Below are 9,718 nucleotides of genomic sequence, written 5' to 3' on the forward strand. Positions count from 1 at the left end.
TCAGTCGCGATAGTCACATTGGTGGGAGTTCTTTTTGACAGAGCTGTCAAGCAGCACAGAAATAACCAGCTCAGTGTGGTTTCAGATAGGTTCCCATGTGGAGATGGTGCTGTTGTGGAAACATCACTGGATTAATAATCCAGACCAATCTAATGCCCTGGCAGCTGGTGGAAGTTAAGAAATATCAAGATGTAACATTTGGCGTCAGTAACAGTGACTTTGAAGCCAATGTCAATTGTAAACACCAATTTGCTTCTCCAATGTACTTTCAAGAAATGAATCGCCTGTGCTTCCCTGGTCTGGCCTAAAAGTGACTCCAGATACACAGACATGTGCTAAACTCTTCAATGGTCTCGGAAACAGCCAAGCAAGACACTCTATTGTATCAAACTGCTCCGAGGTCATAAAGGATAAACCCGGACAGAACACCCAGCATCAGTCTCGGCGTTGGAAAAGGGAATTGGAAACACAGTCCTTCCACCTTGCAGAGATCTCCTTCCTAACATCTGACAACTTGTGACAACATTTACAGAGATTTCCCACAGACTGCACAGAAACATCGGGAAAGGAGGAGGTCTTTCGACGCATTGAGCCTTCTCCATTCTAGTTCATGGAGAAAATCTCCTCAATGCAGTTTTCCCCACACAAGTTTCATATCCCTTAGTATGTATAAACATCGGGACATATAAAATGAAAAAAAAAATGAGTGTAGTCCCTTCGGCTCATTAATTTTGCTCCTCCATTCAATAATGAAAATGTGTTGCTGGAAAAGCGCAGCAGGTCAGGCAGCATCCAGGGAACAGGAGAATCGACGTTTCGGGCATAAGCCCTTCTTCAAGATCTCCAGCCCACGGATCTCAAGTATCTGCAGACCTCACTTTCTCCTCCATTCAATATACAGGCAGTTCTCCAATAATGTGTGCTTATTAAACACGATTTGGCTGCAACACGATTCATGAATTGTGCACCTTTCTTTATAAAGCGAGCTCCCGTTAACTGTGACGTGATTCCATCCTCGGCACCAGTTGAACAGCAAACCCAGCCTCCGGGTCCTCAGTTTGCAAAATGCACCCTCAATGTGTTCAGCTAAAACAGGAATGTAATCCACTCTGAACGTCTTGAAACTGAGCCTGAAACTTGGAATTGTTAGCAAGGTTTGAGAAGATTTGTAGCTGAGGTTGAGGTTATAGATGTATGAACCTTCTAGCTCAGCGAGCAAACCTCCATCCAGAACTGGGACCTGTAGTCGACATTTAGAAGGAACTTGCTTTCAAACCAGGGGAAGAATCTTGGGAAGGCAGAGTGGCTCAGCGGTTAGCACCAGGGACCTGGGTTCAATTTCCGCATTGGGTTAATTTTTGTGTGGAGTTTGCACATTCTCCCTGTGTCTGCATGGGTTTCCTCGAGGTACTCCAGTTTCCTCCCACAGTCTGAAGATGTGCTGGTCAGGTGAATTGGCAATGCTAAATTGGCCATAGTGTTAGATGTGTTAGTCAGGTGTAAATATAGGATCGGGGAATGGGTCTGGGAGGGTTACTCTTCGGAGGGTGGTGTGGACTTGTTGGGCTGAAGGGCTTGTTTCCTTAATGTCGGGAATCCACTGTAACTGGAATCCCGCAGTAGCATCATGTGGTCAGTCTGTTCGCGTGCTTTCTGGTGAAGAGCTTTGTGTAAGGTCCAGTGTTGTAGTCAGTAACTGTAGTGTGAAAGTGGTATATTTACAGCACTATTACATTACAATATATTGTTTAAAGATTTACATAGAATGTGCTGTTGTTAGTGTTAGGCTGACTAATGTTTATGATTTGATTTTTCCTGGCATTATTGGATCTTCACCCCTTACCCCCTTCTTCCCATAGCCCCCATTATTTATATTGCACTGCTTTCTATAAAAGCGTTCCACAGGAACACAGCTGCTGCGTAATCAGAGAACAACCTGTAATGATCGCTGATCCTCTATCTCCACATCATATTCCGGCTCTCTTCCCATCCCCTTCGTATCTAACAATCATTATTTATATTCAATGCCTTGTCTTCCACTGCCTGATATAAAAGAGAATTCCCCAGGTTCACCAGTCTCTGAGTGCAAACATTTATCCTCATCTCCATGCAGAGTGGCCTGCCTGTACCTAATACTGTGGGCTCTTGTTTTAGACGTCCAGGACTGGGGAATCATCATCCCTGCTTCCATACTGTCTCCCCCGTCAGTGTTTTATATATTTCACTCATTTTCCTACAGCTCATGGAATACATGTCCAGTCACCCAAACTCTGCTCCCACAACAAGCGTGTCAATCCAGAGATCAGTCTGCTCATCCTTCACTGCTCTCCCTCAATGTCAGATCTGTCCTTTATTAGGTAAGGACACTAACACAGCACACAATACTGCACAATATTCAAGATGGGATCTCACAAAGACCCTGTACAACTGCAGTAAGACACCCTTACTCCTGTACTCAAATCCCCCTGAAATGATGGTCAACGCACGACTTATATTCTTAACTGCTTTCACTGTCCATAATCAAACAATCACAGAAGCATATAATCTGTACTGTCAGAAAAGTAGTATGATCTACATTAGTCCCACTTTCTTACATGAGATCTGTAGCCATAAATGTTATGATATTTCAAGTACATTTTAATAGTTGTGAGATTACCCATCACAACTCTCCTCTCAGGAAATTTAATTCTGACTCCAATGCCCTCTGGGTGAAAAACAATCCTCATATCTTCTCTAAACCTCAACCCCTTCACTTTAAAAGTATTCTCCCTTGTTCTTGTCCCTTGACTAAAAGGAGCACCTGCTGCGTAGCCACCCTGTCCATGCCCCTTGTAATCTTATCCTTCTGAATCAAGTCCTCCTCAGCCTTCTCTGCTCCAGTGTAAACAACCCGAGCTTATCCAACCTCTCTCCATAGCTGATATGCTCCATCCCAGGGAACATCCTGGCGAATCTCCTCTGCACCCCCTTCAGTGCAATCACACCCTTCCATAATGTGACTCCCAGAACTCCACACAGTATTCCATCTGTGACCGAATCAAAATTTTGTATAACTCTTACAATCTCTGTCTCAATGATTAAAGGCTATGCCGACAGTAGCATGTGACTTCCGAACTAACCCATTATTCTGCCTAGTGACATTCAGGGATGTGTGGAGAAGCACCCTCTGACCTTCCTAGTGTGCTGCCATTCATTGAGTACTCCCCTGTCTGGTTCCTTCTTCCAAAATGAATCACCTCATATTTATCAGGGTTACATTCCATCTGCCATTGCTCTGCCCATCTGATCATTCCATCTGTATCTTCCTGCAACATAAAACCTTTCTCCTCACTGCCAACCACCCGGACAATCTTTGTGCTCTGGCAGGAGACAGAGAGTACTGGTAGAAAGCTGTTGGTGTGTTTGGAGACCAGTCTCCCCTGGCGTATCTCAGGGACCAGTGCTGTGTCCCTTATTTAGAAATGATGTAAGTGGTATTTAGAAATGATGTAAGTGTGAATGTGGAGGGAGGGTGGGGTGGTGAGAGTGTGCTACAGAAGCTGGAATCTGTACTGAAACCAACACATGCTGGTCATCACAGTGATCACAGTGAGTCAGACATCATCCATGGAGAGAGATCACTGAGCCCTTCATTGCCTACATTCTGATTCCCTTCAAACAAAGGCAGACGTAACTTTACCTTCCCCCATTTGCGTATGTTCCTCCCAATACAATTTGCTTTATTGTTGTTGGGCTAACTTACTGTATGGATTCTTTAAAAATCCTCCTGATGTCCAACTATACCACATCCACTTGTTCTCCATTGTTTACATCGGCAAGGTACATCTTCAAGCAAAAGGTTTGTAAATGTTGCCTTCCCTTTCAGAAATATAGCATCATTGCCTAGATGTTTGCTATACCTTTCCAAGTGTCCAATATCGCATTCTTTATAATAAATTCCGACAGATTCCTCACTGTGAGCAATACGTTAACTGGTCTGTAGTTCACCATTCTCCCTCTTCTTCACTTTGTAAATCCTTACACTGCATTTATAACCTTCCAAATTGAATACGAAAAAATACAGTGATTCCCAATGCAATTATTATGTCCATTTTTGCTTTCTCTGAAATTCTGGTATGAAGTACATTTGGTCTGTCAGAATTATGAATGCTCAATCCAGTTATGTTTTCAAACGGTACCTGGTCACTGATATGAATGATTTTATTCTTTAGTTTCACAAGTCCCATGGTCACTTGGTATTTCTGGGAGATTTTCTGGACCTTTCTCCGTGAAGACAGATATAAAGTAACTGTTTAGTTTTCCTATCATTTTTCTGTTCTCCACAATGAATTATCCTGTCCACACATTCCACCTTTGACCTTGCTTTTATTTTCCTTTTAAATATTAATAGGTTTGTGGTCAGTCCTTTTGTTTCTGTTTAGTTTGTATTGCTGTTCTCTTTATAATTTACTTGTCAGTTTATCAGTCCCCTTTTGTTGCGTCCGCAATTTCAATGAATCCACAATATATGCCCCTTCTCTAACGCACTTTCTTCGATCTAATGCAATTCTTAACTTCTTTTGTTCACCATCGTTGATTCACCTTACACTTTTTGATTTATGCCTTGGAACAATATATGTATATTACAGTGCTTCTGTAAATAACAGACATTGCCTGTCTTTCATTAAGTCACTTTAATGTACTTTTCAAATTCACCAAAGCCAAGTTTATTCTCGTATCTTAATGGCTTGCACGACTCAGGTATATGCCCGTAATATAAGAAAAAAAATCTGCTTGTATTCAGACGTCATGAAAAATTCAATATATTAAGATCACTATTCCCCAAAGCTCCTCAACAGCAAAGTCTTCGATTTGCTCTTCTGATCACACAACACCAATTGCAAAATTGCCTGATCAACATCTTGGTGCTCAACATACTACTAAACCAACCCGGTTCATCCACACTCAACATTAACATTCACTTGGGTAAACACTGGTAAGATGTAACTTGAAGTTGTCCATTATTACTGCAGTACCCACAAACCTGTATGTCTAATTTCCTGTTTTATAACATACCCAGCATTTGTATTGCAGCTTTCACTTCGATACATAACTCTCATGATTGTTTGCTTCTCCTTGCTGTTTCTAAGATCGACCTTACCAGATTCTGTGGAATCTGAGTGACGTGGGCTCTGGCGAGGTTAATGGAAGATTCAGGCGAGATGTTTGGCGAGGCATATCTCAACTTGGTTATTATCTCACCACATCTTCCCCGTTCTTCGCAGGCGTCATTGTGAGATTTTCTCCAGATCTCTCAATATGCTGGTGGAGTACAGAATGACAATGAACTTTCAGCAATGCTGTGTATTCGCCAGACAGCTGAGACTGCTCTAACCTGGGTGGGAGCCTTACAGCAGTGTGGTAAAGCGTTGCTGCTGCTGTACAGCATCGTGGTAAGATCACATCTGGAGTAGTGCACAGAGATTTAATCTCCTCACTGAGGAAAGGATGTTGGACTGAATTCAAAGATTGGTCCCTCAGCTGATTTCTGCAACGAACGTGTTAGTCATAAAATCTCTGCAGTGTGAAAGCAGGCCATTTGACCCATCGACTCCACAATGATCCTCGGAAGACCGTCCCATCTAATCCCACCACCCACCCCACCCAATCTTTATAACCTGGCATTTTCCATGACTGATGCAGTTGGCCTCCACATCCCCTGATATTCTGGGTGACTTAGCGTGGCCAATCCATCTAACATGCACATCTTGGGACTGTGGGAGGAAACTGGAGACTGAAATTGAACTAGGATCTCTGGTGCAGTGAGGCAGCAGTGCTAACGACTGAGCTACCCAGTGTGAGCAACACAGCTTGCCTGCATAGTTCAGCCCTTGAAAAGTGACATTTGAGCAGGGAGATTTCATAAGTCCCCAGACCTCTCATTGAGCGACAGGAGATGGACATTGAGATCTTGAGCGGCTTGGTCAGGAATAGGAGCAGGACATGCAAGTCCATTGAGACTACAATGTAGGAATACCAGGAGGACATTCAGCCCAGCGAGTGAGTAAAGCAGGAACAGAATGAGTCCAATCAGCCAATCATGCCTCTTACACAGCAATTGGAGCAGATCTTTTACAGTCTTGTGACTGTTACACAGGAATTGTGAAAGGGAAAATAGAGGTTACAGAAAGGGAAGGACTTCGAATGACCAGCTTCACTGGGAAATGAAAAGAAATGAGAAAACTATTGGGATTCAAGACAAATTATTAGAATCCGTTATGAAGGAATTAATAACAGAACATTTCCAAAGTCAAGCCACAATCCAGCACAGTCAACAAAGTTTTATGAAGGATAAATCATGTTTGAATGATTTGACTAACTTTCTTTAAATAAAACGTAACAAGCAAGGTGTATAATGCGGATCCTACAGATGTATTATATCTGGACTTCCAGACATCAGTACGTAACGTGCTTCACAAAAGATTAATATGCAATTCAAGAACACATGGGGTTAGGATATGGAGCCGCTGGTTTTGGACTGGGTTAGACAATATCAAAAATTAAACGACACCAGGTGAGAGTCCAATGGGTTTATTTGTAAACACAGGCTGTCATTGCGCTGCTCCGTCATCACGTGTAAGACGGAGGAAAACCTGAAACACAGAAGTTAACAGAAAAAGATCAAAGGGTAGTACAACTTATGAGCATGAATTGTGCACACCTAAGTTGGTTCTTATATACTTAATCAGTTAGAATGGAGGTGCAAGTTTGATTGATTATTATGCAAATCGCAAAATTTATTTCAAGTCAGTTCCTGGAGATACCTTCAGGTAAATGAAGTAACACTTGCGGTCAGACAATGTATTCTAAACGCGAGACCTTGTTCGGACGCTGTCTGTGTCTTCACCTGGAGTCAGACTGGTTTTATTTACAAAGTCGGAGTTTGTAAAATATCACATTGACTGACTGTATGCAATTTGTATGTATTTGGAACAAAATAAAATGTATCTGGCAAATACAAATTGGCAAATGCAAATTCACCCGCAGATTTATATGTGCGTACATGTGTGTGCGTACGTGTGCTTATGTGCTAGAGAGGGGACGAGTCTGTGTGAAGGGGAGATACAGACACTGTGTATGTGAAAGAGAGTAATCTTTCTTGATTATATGTTTTTGGAGATAAGTCTCTTGATTAAACATAACATATAAGCAATAGCTATTAATTTAACCTGGGGCAGTGTTTGTAGAGGAATAAGACAATGTTATTTTCTGGGTCTGTAGATTGTGAAGGAGCAAAAATGGCCTTTGCAGTGATATGTACTTCTTGTCAGATGTGAGAGTTTAAAGAGAGTTTAAGGTTTACTGCGGATTATATCTGTCATAAATGCTGTTGGATGCGAATCTTATCAGATCGAGTGGATCGTTTGGAGAGACAGATAGAAGCGATAAGGAATTTGCAACAGCAACAGTATGTGATGGATGACAGTTATAGGAAGGGAGGAGGTCTCAGAATCAGTCACATACATGGGATAACTCCAGGAAGGGTGAGAGAGGTTGGTACCTAGGGCAGGAGTCTTTTGTGGATTTAACTATTTCAAACAGGTATGCTGTTTTGGAAAATGTAGAGAGTGATAGATTCTCAGGGGAACGCAGCACGAACACCCAACCTTCTGGCATTGAGACTGGCTCTAATGCAACGTGGGGAATATCAGCTTCCGAGAGATCAAATGTGTTAGGGGATTCTGTATTCAGAGGTACAGACAGACGTTACTGCGGCCGGCAGAGAAAAAGCAGAATGGTGTGTTGTTTCCCTGGTGCCAGGATCAAGGATGTCTCAGAGTGGGTGCAGAATGTTCTCACGGGGGAGAGGAGCCAGCAGGAGGTCATTGTCCACATTGGAACCAATGACATTGGAAGGTAAGAGGTTGAAAATCTGAAGGGAGATTACAGAGAGTTAGGCACAAATTTAAAAGGGTGTCCTCAAGGGTAGTAATATCCCTGTGCTACGAGCTCGTGAGTGCAGGAAAAGGAGGATAGAGCAGATGAATGAATGGCTGAGGAGCTGGTGTATGGAAGAAGGATTCACTTTTTTCGAGCATTGGAATCTCTGTTGGGGTAGAAGTGACCTGTACAAGAAGGACGGATTGCACCTAAATTGGAAGGGGACGAATATACTGGCAGGGAAAATTGCTAGAACTGCTTGGGAGGATTTAAACTAATAAGGTGGGGGGCAGGAAGATAGTGAGGAAAGAGATCGATCTGAGACGGGTACAGCTGAGAACAAAAGTGCGTCAAACAATCAGAGCAGGCAGGGACGAGGTAGAACTAATACATTAAACTGCATTTATTTCAATGCAAGGGCTGACAATGTGTTGCTGGAAAAGAGCAGCAGGTCAGGCAGCATCCAAGGAGCAAGAGAATCGACGTTTCGGGCATGAGCCCTTCTTCATGATTCCTGAAGAAGGGCTCATGCCCAAAACGTCGATTCTCCTGCACCTTGGATGCTGCCTGACCTGCTGCGCTTTTCCAGCAACACATTTTCAGATCTGATCTCCAGCATCTGCAGTCCTCACTTTCTCCTAGAAGGTTTCAATGCAAGGGGCCTAACAGGGAATCCAGATGAACACAGGGCATGATTAGGAACATTGGACTGGAGTATCATAGCAATTACGGAAACATGGTTCAGGGATGGACAGGACTGGCAGCTTAATGTTCCAGGATACAAATGCTACAGGAAGGATAGAAAGGGAGGCAAGAGAGGAGGGGGAGTGGTATTTTTGATAAGGGATAGCATTACAGCTGTGCTGAGGGAGGGTATTCCCGGAAGTGCATCCAGGGAAGTTATTTGGGTGGAACTGAGAAATAAGAAAGGGATGATCACTTTATTGGGATTGTATTATAGACCCCCCAATAATCAGAGGAAAATTAAGAAACAAACTTGTAAGGATTTCTCAGCTACCTGTAAGAATAATAGGGTGGTTATGGTTAAGGGGATTTTAACTTTCCAAACATAGACTGGGACTGCCATAGTGTTAAGGGTTCAGATGGAGAGGAATTTGTTAAGTGTGTACAAGACAATTTTCTGATTCAGTATGCTGATTTACCTAATGGAGAAGGTGCAAAACCTGACCTAGTCTTGGGAAATACGGCAGGGCAGGTGACTGAGGTGTCAGTGGGTGAATACTTTGGGGCCAGCGACCATAATTACATTCGTTTTAAAATAAGGCTACGACAACGGATGAATAATCACCGCACAACAATCAACAGACAGGAGGGTTCCCTCCTAGTTGGGGAACACTTCAGTGGTCCAGGACATTCAGCCTCGGACCTTCGGGTGACCATCCTCCAACGTGGACTTCGGGACAGGCAGCAGAGGAAAGTGGCCGAGCAGAGGCTGATAGCTAAGTTCAGTACCCATAGGGAGGGCCTCAACCGGGACCTTGGGTTCACGTCACACTACAGTTGACTACCATTGCATTATACACACACACAGACACTCCTATATACACACACACACACACACGCGCGCACTCCTATACACACACGTACACAGATGCGTACACAGACACCCACACACACCCTTATAGACACACACACTCCCACACTCACACATGCACCCCCTCACAGAGTTAAGACGCTCTACACTCACTACACACACATACACTTTCTCACACTCACAACCCCCAACCCAGGCAGACACAAACACACAGACAGACAGACAAAGACCCACATGCACACA

The sequence above is a fragment of the Chiloscyllium plagiosum genome, chromosome 37 (genome assembly GCF_004010195.1).
Source record: "Chiloscyllium plagiosum isolate BGI_BamShark_2017 chromosome 37, ASM401019v2, whole genome shotgun sequence".
NCBI classification, from domain to species: Eukaryota; Metazoa; Chordata; class Chondrichthyes; order Orectolobiformes; family Hemiscylliidae; genus Chiloscyllium; species Chiloscyllium plagiosum.